The sequence below is a fragment of the Halichoerus grypus genome, chromosome X (assembly GCF_964656455.1).
Source record: "Halichoerus grypus chromosome X, mHalGry1.hap1.1, whole genome shotgun sequence".
Lineage (NCBI taxonomy): Eukaryota > Metazoa > Chordata > Mammalia > Carnivora > Phocidae > Halichoerus > Halichoerus grypus.
In genome coordinates this window covers 59932505-59946583 of record NC_135727.1, presented here as the reverse complement: position 1 = coordinate 59946583, position 14079 = coordinate 59932505, and the positions used below count along the sequence as shown (strand labels likewise).

At 36.9% G+C, this 14079-nt stretch overlaps 1 long non-coding RNA gene across 1 annotated transcript in view; it reads right to left on the bottom strand.

The window, feature by feature from the left end:
- LOC144380413 (uncharacterized) overlaps positions 1 to 14079 on the bottom strand; it is a 237217-nt gene that overhangs the window by 145101 nt on the left and 78037 nt on the right. The gene's annotated exons all lie outside the window — the stretch shown is intronic.

Below are 14079 nucleotides of genomic sequence, written 5' to 3'. Positions count from 1 at the left end.
AGAGAGTATAATGTTCAGCGAAATCAGTTTGAGAAAGACAAATACCATAGGATTTCACTCTTATGTGGAATTTAAGAAATAAAACAAACATTAAGAAATAAAGCAAAGGGACAAAAAGAGAGAGAGAGAATGACAAACCAAAAAACAGACTCAACTATAGAGAACAATCTGATGGTTACCAGATGGGAGGTGGGTATGGAGGATTGGTTAAATAGGTGATGGGGATTAAGGAGTGCATTTGTTGTGATGAGAACTGGGTGGTTTTATTTTGTTTTCTTTGTTTTTTTTTCAATATTTTTAAAGATTTTATTTATTTGAGAAAGAGAGAGAGCATGAGTGGGGGGGCAAAGGGAGAGGGAGAAGCAAACTGCCCACTGAGCAGGGAGCCCAATATGGGGCTCTATCCCAGGACCCCAAGATCATGACCTAAGCTGAAGGCAGACACTTAACCGACTGAGCCACCCAGGCACCCCTCTTTTTTTAATTTTGTAAAATATTTTTAAAATTTATTTATTTGAGAGAGAGAGAGAGCACACATGAGCAGGGGGAGGGGCAGATGGAGAGGGAGAAACAGAGAATCCTGAGCAGACTCCTGAGCTCATGACCTGAGCCGAAACCAAGGGTAGGATGCTTAACGAAGTCAACCACCCAGGCACCCCAAGCACTAGGTGTTGTATGTAAGTGTTGAATCACTATATTTTAACCTGAAACTAATATTACACTGTATGCTAAGTAACTCGAGTTTAAATAAAAACTCTGGGTGTTATATGCAACTAATGAATCTTTGAACATTACATCAAAACTAACGGTGTACTATATGTTGGCTAATTGAATTTAAATTAAAAAAAAGAAAAAATGAAAAAAGTAAATAAAAACTTTGTTAGTATATGATACATTATTAAATACATGAAAAAAAAAAGAAAAAATGTTCCAATAATATGTCATCAGGGAAATAACAATCAAAACAGTAAGACATTACTGCACACTTATTAGAAAAGCTACATCCAACACCAAATGTTGGTCAGGATGTCAAGCAACAGAAAGTCTCATTCATTGCTGGGAATATAAAAGGTACAGCCAATTTAGAAGACAGTTTGTTTTTGTGCCAGTACCATACTGTCTTGATGATGACAGCTTTGTAGTAGAGCTGGAAGTCTGGAATTGTGATGCCGCCAGCTTTGCTTTTCTTTTTCAACATTCCTCTGGCTATGCGGGGTCTTTTCTGGTTCCATAGAAATTTTAGGATTATTTGTTCCATTTCTTTGAAGAAAGTGGATGGTATTTTGATGGGGATTGCATTGAATGTGTAGATTGCTCTAGGTAGGATTGACATCTTCACAATATTTGTTCTTCCAATCCATGAGCATGGAACGTTTTTCCATTTCTTTGTGTCTTCCTCAATTTCTTTCATGGGTATTTTATAGTTTTCTGAGTACAGATCCTTTGCCTCTTTGGTTAGATTTATTCCTAGGTATCTTATGGTTTTGGGTGCAATTGTAAATGGGATCGACTCCTTAATTTCTCTTTCTTCTGACTTGTTGTTGGTGTATAGGAATGCCACTGACTTCTGTGCATTGATTTTATATCCTGCCACTTTACTGAATTCCTGTATGAGTTCTAGCAGTTTTGGGGTGGAGTCTTTGGGGTTTTCCACATAAAGTATCATATCATCTGCAAAGAGTGAGAGTTTGACTTCTTCTTTGCCAATTTGGATGCCTTTGATTTCTTTTTGTTGTCTGATTGCTGTGGCTAGGACTCCCAATACTATGTTGAATAGCAGTGGTGAGAGTGGACATCCCTGCCGCGTTCCTGACCTTAGGGGGAAAGCTCTCAGTTCTTCCCCATTGAGAATGATATTCACTGTAGGTTTTTCATAGATGGCTTTTATGATATTGAGGTATGTACCCTCTATGACTATACTCTGAAGAGTTTTGATCAAGAAAGGATGCTGTACTTTGTCAAATGCTTTTTCTGCATCTATTGAGAGGATCATATGATTCTTGTTCTTTCTTTTGTTAATGTATTGTATCACGTTGATTGATTTGCGGATGTTGAACCAACCTTGCAGCCCAGAGATCAATGGAACAGAATAGAGAGCCCAGAAATGGACCCTCAACTCTATGGTCAACTAATCTTTGACAAAGCAGGAAAGAATGTCCAATGGAAAAAAGACAGTCTCTTCAACAAATGGTGTTGGGAAAATTGGACAGCCACATGCAGAAGAATGAAACTGGACCATTTCCTTACACCACACACAAAAATAGACTCCAAATGGTTGAAAGACCTCAATGTGAGACAGGAGTCCATCAAAATCCTAAAGGAGAACACAGGCAGCAACCTCTTCGACCTCAGCCGCAGCAACTTCTTCCTAGAAACATCGCCAAAGGCAAGGGAAGCAAGGGCAAAAATGAACTATTGGGACTTCATCAAGATAAAAAGCTTTTGCAAAGCAAAGGAAACAGTCAACAAAACCAAAAGACAACTGACAGAATGGGAGAAGATATTTGCAAATGACATATCAGATAAAGGGCTAGTATCCAAAATCTATAAAGAACTCATCAAACTCAACACCAAAAGAACAAAGAATCCAATCAAGAAATGGGCAGAAGACATGAACAGACATTTTTCCAAAGAAGACATCCAAATGGCCAACAGACACATGAAAAATTGTTCAATATCGCTCGGCATCAGGGAAATCCAAATCAAAACCTCAATGAGATACCACCTCACACCAGTCAGAATGGCTAAAATTAACAAGTCAGGAAATGACAGATGTTGGCGGGGATGCGGAGAAAGGGGAACCCTCCTACACTGTTGGTGGGAATGCAAGCTGGTGCAGCCACTCTGGAAAACAGTATGGAGGTTCCTCAAAAAGTTGAAAATAGAGCTACCATATGATCCAGCAATTGCACTACTGGGTATTTACCCCAAAGATACAAAAGTAGGGACCCGAAAGGCTACGTGCACCCCGATGTTTATAGCAGCAATGTCCACAAGAGCCAAACTGTGGAAAGAGCCAAGATGTCCATCAACAGATGAATGGATAAAGAAGAAGTGGTATATATATACAATGGAATATTATGCAGCCATCAAAAGGAATAAGATCTTGCCATTTGCAACGACGTGGATGGAACTGGAGGGTATTATGCTGAGCGAAATAAGTCAAACAGAGAAAGACATGTATCATATGACCTCACTGATATGAGGAATTCTTAATCTCAGGAAACAAACTGAGGGTTGCTGGAGTGGGGGGTGGGGTGGGAGGGATGGGGTGACTGGGTGATGGACACTGGGGAGGGTATGTGTTCTGGTAAGCGCTGTGAATTGTGCAAGACTGTTGAATCTCAGATCTGTACCTCTGAAACAATAATGCAATATATGTTAAGAAAGAAAAAAAGAAGAAGAAGAATGTAGCAGGAGGGGAAGAATGAAGGGGGGGAAATCGGAGGGGGAGAAGAACCATGAGAGACGATGGACTCTGAAAAACAAACTGAGGGTTCTAGAGGGGAGGGGTTTGGGAGGATGGGTTAGCCTGGTGATGGGTATTGAGGAGGGCACGTTCTGCATGGAGCACTGGGTGTTATGCACAAACAATGAATCATGGAACACTATATCTAAAACTAATGATGTAATGTATGGGGATTAACATAACAATAAAAAAATTAAAAAAAAAAAGATGAATGGGATGGCTAATCCACCATTGATAAAAAAAAAAAAAAAAGAAGACAGTTTGGCAGTTTCCTATAAAACTAAACATGGTTTTTCCATATGACCTAGCAATTGTGCTTCCTTATGTTTACCCAAAGGATTAGAAAACTTACCTCCACACAAAAACCTACACATGGATGTTTATAGCAGCTTTATTCATAATTAGCTAAAATTGGAAGTAACCAAGATCTCTTTTTGGTAGGTGAATGGATAAACTGTGGCATACCTAGACAATAGAATAGTATTTAATGCTAAAAAGAAATGAGATATGACACCATGAAAAGACATACTACTAAGTGAAATCAGTCAATCTGAAATGCCTACATATTGTATGATTCTAAATGCATGGCATTCTAGAAAATGCAAAGCTGCATAAGTAGTAAAAAGATCAGTGATTGCCAGGGGTCAGGGAGGAGGGAGGTATGAATAGACAGAGCACAGGGGATTTTTAGGGCAGTGAAATTACTCCGTATGTTACTATAATGGTGTTTACTATACATGGTCTTATTATACATTTGTCCCCACCCATAGAGTGTACAAAACCAAGAGTGAGACCTAATTTAAACTATAGGCTATGGGTGATAATGATGTGTCAATGTAGGTTCATTAGTGTAACAAATGTACCACTCTAGTAAGAGATGTTGATAATTGAGAAGGTTATTTATGTGTTGGGGCAGGGCGTTATATGGAAATTTCCTGTACCTCTTGCTCAATTATGTTGTGAAACTAAAACTCCTTCAAAAAATAAAATCTATTTTAAAATACATTAATATAATAAAAAAAGCTCCAAATAATAGGTATGGTATAACAATTTTCATAAAAAATAATATATACATAAATGTATACTTGTAGCTAGAACAAATGTAAAAGGCTGTACATCAAAATAATAGTAACACTTATCTTTGAATATGTACAATTTTATTTCCTTCTTTATAATTTTATTAATTTGTAACTTTTGTATAAGTTAGCAGGAAAGCTGTTTCTATTTTGAAAAACAAAGTTCTGTAAGTAAATATATTTTGTACATTGGTGATGTTTTTCCTTTTTCAAGCAGTATATGTTTGCATTAATGAACCAAAGATCAAAGATGTTTATATTTACAAAAAATATTTTTGTACTGTGTTCATTATTATTGTGAAGCTAGAAATCAATAACAAACTATTGATTTGGCCTGATCTTCTTGATTCGGAACGTTTTTTGCAGTATAAATATGTACCCCAAATCCATAAAACCAAATATAAGCCCTCCAAAATAAATGGATATTTGTGTTATTTCCCATCCTTCCTCAAGATTAATATATAAAGTCTTTAGTACGTGTATATTAGTTGTTCACTATAAAGAAAGGCTCAAATGATAGAATATTTCATAAAAAATACTGTCTTGAAAATTATAAAAAGGAAACTATGTCATAAAAAATACTGTTATTCCTGATAGAGAAGAACACATAAAACCATTATTTCCTCCTCCAGGAGCCTTTCAAGAGACTTCTAATAGAGATATCAGAAACTCTCCATTCAGTGAAACAATATGAACAAATAGGAAGGATTTTACTGCAAGAAGGTAGAGGAGACAGAAGTTGTTTAAAAAAAGCAACTTATCTCCATTGTAATTTCTTCATGAAGTATAAGCCAACATTTAAGTTACAGGTTTACTCACATTATTGTGGATATTCCTAAAGGTCTAGTCCACTTAGTATGTCATCATTTACTAACATGTACTCCCTCTGCTGGATTGTGGGCCATACAACAAGAAAGAACATTGGGCATGGACAAATAATTTCACTATTCTTGGTCTTTCTATCCATGTTGTGTGGAATATAAAATTATCAATAATTTTAAATCTTAAATAGATATAAATAAAATGTCATAACTTTGTGGCAGTCAACTTTTTTTGGCTTGGCCTGTCTACTGTTTTTCAAGGATCATGAAATGTATATTTATAAAGCCAGTGTGTCTTTTGAATTGGGCATTTGTAATTGTGATTTTTTACGGACTGACCATCATCTTTCCTTGATGTTGATATATTATTTTCCTTTTTACTTATTATTGAATCTTCTGTTTGGAAATCTACCTTACAGTTGTATGTTGGTTTATACATTCTTCAATTTCCAGGTAACTATAGTCCTGATTTTCCTAAAATAGTCACAGGTTACATATTGTCCTTGTAAGGGTATTGGATGGGAAATGGTCACCCTAAATGACATATTCATAATCTGCTTGTCACTACCTACCTGGGTATCAGCTTCATATGTTTGCTTCTTTGACAAAGTATAGACTGGTGAATTTCATCTATCCAACTCAGTCCCTTAACTTCCCTTGGAGTAAAATTAATCTGTGAACAAAATGGTAGATAAGCTAAAATATTTGGTGACTATGATAAAAAGCAGAAGCTGTTTTCCATTATTGAGAACTGCTACTTTTAGGAGGGTAACTGATGATGGCAAAGGGATACATACCTTGCCTGCTTACAAATTCTCAGATCTCTCTGGGAATGACACACTTTGCTTAGCCAAGAGGTATTCCCAATACTTTGTTCTTTGACGCTGTTCTCTGTCCCTTGTGTGCAGTTAAAAAGGACTGCTTTATTCTTGATTACTTTTTTCTTGATTTTGATGACTACAGAAACAAAAGGTACTAATGAATAAATAAAAGGCATACCCATGAATAAAATAAAAATGACTGCATTAAAAACAAAAATGAACATTCCACTTCTGAATTCTTTCTGGTGGAATAAATCAGTTAATAAAAGAAATTTAATTGAAAATGGACAAAGCATATCCGTGTTAAAATTATTTAAACTGCAGTGCTTATAAGTGAGACATTATGCATTCAATTTGCTCTGGGGTGCTCACGTTGCATCAGCAAAATGACTAGTTAGTTAATTAACTCAGATAATAATAATGGTATATATTAGTAAATAGAAAACCTAAAGTCCCAAAAGACTGTATCTAGACTACTGAAGAACTGTCTTGGACTTTATCTAAAGTGAGATAAAATTTCAGGGTCTATTTTAAAGCAAATTAAAATGAATAAATGAAATGAGAAAAAATCATCAAGATAAAACTTGCAAGTAGAAAGTAGATTACATGAATTCCATTAAAAGTTTAAAACCAAGTAAGACAGAAAAAAAATCACTTTATGGATGTCTACATAGAAAAATGTCTATATAGAAAAATCATTAGTGATTAGAATGCATTACATGAATTAGCCATTCATCTACTCTGTAATTGAAATATATTATCTTTCATATAAATGCTCAACTCCCAAAGTATTCACATGTGGTTCTGACATTTGTTAAACTAGTTTTCTTAAAGACTTAAGCATAAACCAAACTTAACAAAGATCATTTATACATTTGACAAGCTTAAAAAAAAAATTAAAGAACAAAAAGGGGAGAGCAGTTAAGTAGGGGGACCTTTTGTTTGCCCTATACCTCAAACACAGCTAGATAAATATCAAATCATTCTGAAAACCCAAGAAATAGATCTTAGAACTGAGAGAAAAAAACTACACAACTAGAGGGAGAAAACAGGCCACATAATGTGAGGTAGGAGGTGTGGAGACATGATCTGGGGAGAAAAGAACCACAGATGCTGCAGAGGGGAGGGAACACTGATTAGAGAGATGAAAAGAGGGGGTGCGGGAGAGAGTGAGAGAGAAAGAACAGCATGCAGGGAATTGCACAAGAAGAATACTTTCCCCAAAACCATTGACTGGGAAAAGAGAGGGGCTAATAATTGCAAGTTTAACAAGCAGCAGAGCTCAAGGTCTGAAGTTTTAGAAGTCTGCACCATCACCAGGGTGGAGCATGGTGGGCATAGTGGTGCTCCTATGGAGAAGGAGTGCAGAGGACTAGGAGCAGACAGCGTGGTCTGAGGGTCCCTTGGGTCACACTGGGAAAGACAGTTCCCCTTCTTGGAGTGCATTTGGGAGATGTGGCATTGCCTCTCTGGGGAAAAAAGACACTATTGAACTGCCCAGTTCATTAGCATAGTAGCAGAGACACCTGATGAGGACAGCTAACCTGGACAGCTGCTTTTTGCTACACTTAACCCTAAACTCTAAGACCCTGTGAGTTCGTGACTGCTCTTCTGGGACAAACCAGCACTAGGCACAGCTCAATGAGACCCTCCCACAGAGGATTAGCAAGGGTCTGTGCCATGCTGAGTCCCTAAAATTTGGAGTTTTGAAACCCAGCCAGCACATCTGAGATAAAACACAGGAGCACTGCACTGCCACGTGGGCAGACCTCTTGGACACGGACAAAGTGGAGACAGGATATAAGGGATGCCTGGGTCACATGAAGGGAGATTGTTTGCTCTTTTGTGAGGGCTTCCTGAACAGCGGCAAGAGTGAACTCCCCTTTCCAGGGACAAGAGAGCAGGCTGATACATTTTTCCCCCTGTGCATCAGCAAAGACAGACTTCAGTGAACAGCACAGCACCCATAGTGGAGGCTTCAACAGACTACAACAAACCCTGAGACCCCACCCCCTGGCCCCGGCAATCTACAGGTGCTTTTTTACTAGGGCAGGTGGGCCTGAGAGCCAGAGCAGCAACAGGTCCCTCTGCCAAGACCAGCACAAACCTCATGCATGCACTGAGTCTACTGACCACAGAGTTCCTCAAGCCTTCAACTCTAGTAAAATGGGATCTAGCCTCAATGAACAAGGAGACCAAAACATGCCTAGTTAAAGCTTGCCACACACAGAGCAGGACCCAAAATTTCCCCAATCAGTCAAGGAGAAACTCTGCAGAAGCCTGACCTGAAGGAAAAAGCAGTAAAAACACAACAGAAGAGTGTACATAGCATACACCAGAACTACTTCCTAAAGTATCAGGCCTAGGACACTATATGTCCTCTTATTAATAAAGCTATCAATAGCAAGAGCAGGAAACATAACAGACTTTCCTAACACACAGAAGACAGAGGCAGAGAAAAAAGTGCCAAGACAGTATGACTCAGCTCCTCCCCACCCCTAAAAAAAAAAAAAGAAAAATCATGGTCAGGAATCTAATCAAAACAGATATAAGTATCATGCCTGATCCAGAATTTAAAGCAACAATCATAAGGATACTAGCTGGGTTTGAGAAAAGCAGAGAAGACACCAGGGAGACTCTTACCACAGAGATAAAAGACCTAAAACCAGTCAGCCCAAAATAAAAAGTGCCATAACTGAGATGCAAAACTTACTGGATGTAATGAGTATAAGGAAAGAAGAAGTACAGGAATGAATAAGTGATATAGAAGATAAAATTATGGAAAATAATGAATCTGAAAAGAAGAAGCAAATAAAAATATTGGATCATGAATGTAGACTTAGGGAACTCAGCAAATCCCAAAAAGCATAATAACATTGGTACCATAGGAGTCCTAGAAAAAGAAAGAGAAAAGGGGGTAGAAACTTAAATTGCAGAAATTATAGCTGAAAATTCCCCTAAACTGGGGAAGGAGACAGACATCCAAACCCAGGAGGCACAGAGAACTCCTATGAAAATCAACAGAAGCAGGCCAACACTAAGACATATGTTAGTAAAACCTGCAAAATACAGAGATAAGGAAAAAATCCTGAAAGCAGCAAGGGAAAAGAACTCCCTAAACTACAAGGGAAGATAAATAAGGTTAGCAGCAGTTCTCTACACAGAAACTTGACAGACCAGAAGAGAGCAGCATGATATATTCAACATGCTGAATGGGAAAAATATGCAGCCAAGATTACTTTATCGAGCAAGGTTATCATTCAGAATAGAATGAGGGGTAAGGAGTTTTGCAGACAAATAAAAACTAAAGGAGTTTGGGACCACTAAACCAGCCATGCAAGAAATATTAAAGGGGTCTCTTTGAGTGGGAAAGAATGACCAAAAGCAACAAAAACTAGAAAGGAGCATAGAATATCCCCATAAACAACGACTTCACAGGTAATACAATGGAATTAAATTCATATCTATCATTAATCACTCTGAGTATAAATGGACTAAATGCTCCCATCAAAAGATATAAGGTATCAGAATACATAAAAAAACAAGACCCATTTATATGCTGCCTACAAGAGACTCACTATGGACCTAAAGACACCAACAGACTGAAAGTGAGGGGACAGAGAAACATTTATCATGCTAATGGACATCAAAAGAAAACTGGAGTAGCCATACTTATATCAGACAAACTAGATTTAAAACAAAGACTGTAACAAGAGAGAAGAAGCACTAGACCATAATAAAGGGGTCTATCAAACAAGAAGATTTAACAATTGTAAATATTTATGCTCCCAAATTGGGAATATATAAATAAATATATATATAAACGTAAAGAAACTCATTGATAATGATGCAATAATAGTAGAGGATGTTAACATTTCACTGACAGCAATGGATAGATCATCTAAGCAGAAAATCAACAAGGAAACAATGGGTTTGAATGACACACTGGACTGGATGGACTTAACAGATATATTCAGAATATTTCATCCTAAAGCAGCAGAATACACATTCTTTTTGAGTGCACATGGAACATTCTCTAGCATAGATCACATACTGGGTCACAAATCAACCCTCAACAAGTACAAAAAGATTGAGATCATATGATGCATATTTTCCAACCAGAGTGCTATGAAAGTTGAAGTCAACCACAAGAAAAAATTTGGAAAGGACATAAATACATCGAGGTTAAAGAACATCCTACTAAAGAATGAATGGGTCAACCAGGAAAATAAAAAAAAAAAAAAAAGAAATAAAAAAAATATATAGAAATAAATGATAATGAAAACCCAACAGTCCAAAACCTTTAGGATGCAGCAAAAGCAATCATAAGAGTATAGCAATACTGGCCTACATTAGGAAGCAAGAAAAGTCTTAAATACACAGCCTAAAATTACACCTATAGGAGCTAGAAAAGGAAAAGCAAATAAAGCCTCAACCAGTATAAGGAGGGAAATAATAAAGATTAGAGCAGAAATAAATGGTATAGAAACAAAAAATCAATAGAATACATCAATGAAACTAGGAGCTGGTTCTTTGAAAGAATTGATAAAATTGATAAAACCCTAGCCAGATTTAATCAAAAAGAAAAGAGGACCCAAATGATATAATCACAAGTGAAAGAGTAGACATCACAACCAACAACACAGAAATACAAACAATTATAAGAGAATATTATGAAAAATTATATGCCAACTAATTAGGCAATCTGGAAGATATGGATAAATTCCAACAAACATATAAACTACCAAAACTGAAACAGGGAGAAATAGAAAATTTGAACAGACCCATAGCCAGCAAAGAAATTAAATCAGAAATCAAAAATCTCCCAACAAACCAAAGTCCAGAGCCAGATGGCTTCACAGGGGAATTCTCCCAAACATTTAAAAGAATTAATACTTATTCTTCTCATACTGTTCCAAAAAATGGAAATGGAAGGAAAACTTCCAAATTCATTCTAGGCCAGCATTACCTTGATTCCCAAACCAGACAAAGACCCCACTGAAAAGGAGAATTACAGGCCAATACCCCTGATAAACAGGGATGCAAAAATTCTCTTTAAGGTACTAGCAAATTGAATCAAACAGGACAGTCAAAGAATTATTCACCATGATCAAGTGGGACTTATTCCTGGGCTAAAGGGGTTGCTGAATATTTCCAAATCAATCAACATGATTCACCACATTAATAAAAGAAAGTATAAGAACCATATGATGCTCCCAACAGATGCAGAAAAAGCATTAGACAACTTACAGCATTCATTCTTGATAAAAACCCTCAACAAAGTAGGGATAGAGGGAACATACTCAACATCATAAAGGCCATATAGGAAATACACACATCTCACATCATCCTCAATGGGGAAAAACTGAGAGATTTTCCTCTATGGTCAGGAACAAGACAGGTATATCCACTCTCACCATTTCTGTTTAACATAGTCCTGGAAGTCCTAGCCTCAGCAATCAGACAACAAAAAGAAATAAAAGGTATCCAATTTGGCAAGGAAGAAGTAAAACTTGCATTATTCACAGATGAAATCATAGTCTATGTACAAATTCCAAAACACTCCACCAAAAAATTTGCTAAAAGTGATACATGAATCAGCAAAGTTGCAGGAGAAAATATCAATATACACAAGTCTGTTGCATTTCTATACACCAGTAATGAAGCAGCAGAAAGAGAAAACAAGGAATTGATCCCATTTCCAAATGCATCAAAAACCGTAACATACCTAGGAATAAATTTAAGCAGAGGTAAAAGATCTGTACCCTGAAAACTATAGAACACTTATGAAAGAAATTGAGAATGACAAAAGGATTTGGAAAAACTTTCCATGCTCATGGATTGGAAGAACAAATATTGTTAAATTCTATTCTACCCAAAGCAGTCTACACACTTAATGCAATCCCTATCAAATTCCACCAGCATTTTTCACAGAGTTAGAACAAAGAATCCTAACATTTGTATGGAACCACAAAAGACGCCAAAGAGCCAAAGCAATTTTGAAAAAGAAGAACAAAGCTGTAAGCATCATAATTCCAGACTTCAAGCGATATCAAAAAGCTTCAGTGATCAAGACAGTATGGTACTGGCACAAAAACAGACACATAGATCAAAGGAACAGAATAGAAAACCCAGAAATGGACCCACAACTCTATGGTCAACTAATCTTTGACGAAGCAGGAAAGAATATCCAACGGAAAAAAGATAGTCTCCTCAACAAATAGGGTTGGGAAAACTGGACAGCAACATTCAGAAGAATAAATCTGGACAAATTTCTTATACTATACACAAAATAAATTCAAAATGTTAGAAACACCTAAATATGAGACCGGACACCATCAAAATCCTGAATGAGAACACAGGCGGCCCACTTCTTTACATCAGCCATAGCAACTTCTTACTAGACAAATTTCTGGAGCCAAGGGAAACAAAAACACAACTGAACTATTGGGACTTCATCAAGATTAAAAGCTTTTGCACAGTGAAGGAAACAATCAACAAAACTAAAGAAAAAAAACATTTGGAATGGGAGAAAATATTTGCAAATGACATTTCTAATAAATGGTTAGTATCCAAAATCTATAAAAAACTTATCAAACTCAACACCCAAAAAACAAATAATCCAGTTAAGAAATGGGCAGAAGGGGCGCCTGGGTGGCTCAGTCGTTAAGCGTCTGCCTTCGGCTCAGGTCACGATCCCAGAGTCCTGGGATCGAGTCCCACATCGGGCTCCCTGCTCCGCGGGAAGCTTGCTTCTCCCTCTGCCGCTCCCTGCCACTCTGCCTGCTTGTGATTCCTCTCTCTCTCTCTGTGTCAAATAAATAAATAAAATCTTTAAAAAAAAAAAAAAAAGAAAAGAAATGGGCAGAAGACATGAACAGACATTTTTCCAAAGAAGACTTCCAGATGGCTAACAGACACATGAAAAGATGCTCAACATCACTCATCGTCAGGGAAATATAAATCAAAACCATAATGAGATACCAACTCACATATGTCAGAATGGCTAAAATTAACAACACAGGAAACAACAGATGTTGATACGGATGCAGAGAAAGGGAAACCCTCTTGCACTGTTAGCGGGAATGCAAACTGCTACAGCAACTCTGGAAAACAGTATGGAAGTTCCTCAAAAACTTAAAATAGAACTACCTTACAACCCAGCAATTGCACTACTAGGTATTTACCCAAAGGATACAAAAATACTGATTTGAAGGTCACATACACCCCGATGTTTATAGCAGCATTATCAGCAATGGCCAAATTATGGAGAGTTCAAATGTCCATCAACTGGATAAAGAATGGTGTGTGTGTGTGTGTGTGTGTGTGTGTGTGTGTAATGGAATATTACTTAGTAATTAATAATAATGAAATCTTGCCATTTACAACATCATGGATAGAGCTAGAGTGTATTATGCTAAGCGAAAAAAGTCAGGGATATTTTATTACACTTATATGTGGAATTTAAGAAACAAAAGAGATGAATATACATGATGGAAAAAAAATAAGAGAAGGAAGCAAACCATGAGAGACTCTTAGCTATAGAGAACAAGGCTTGATGGAGGGGAGTGATGGATTAAATGGGTGATGGGTATTAAGGAGGGCACTTGTGATGAGCACTTGGTATTATATGTAAGTGATGAATCACTGAACTCTACTCCTGGAACCAATATTACCCTATATGTTAACTAAATAGAATTTAAATAAAAATTGAATCAAATAACAAAGAAAACAAGGAGGGCCTGAAAGTCTCTAAAGATGAAGCGGTTTGATGGAGCAATCAGAATTTTGAGTAGTAGAAGAAATATGAGTAATTAACACAACAGTATTTCTATATCTTAAGGTTAACAAAGTAAAGCTACAAGTTAGCTCTGAACAAGAAAACCCTGAGC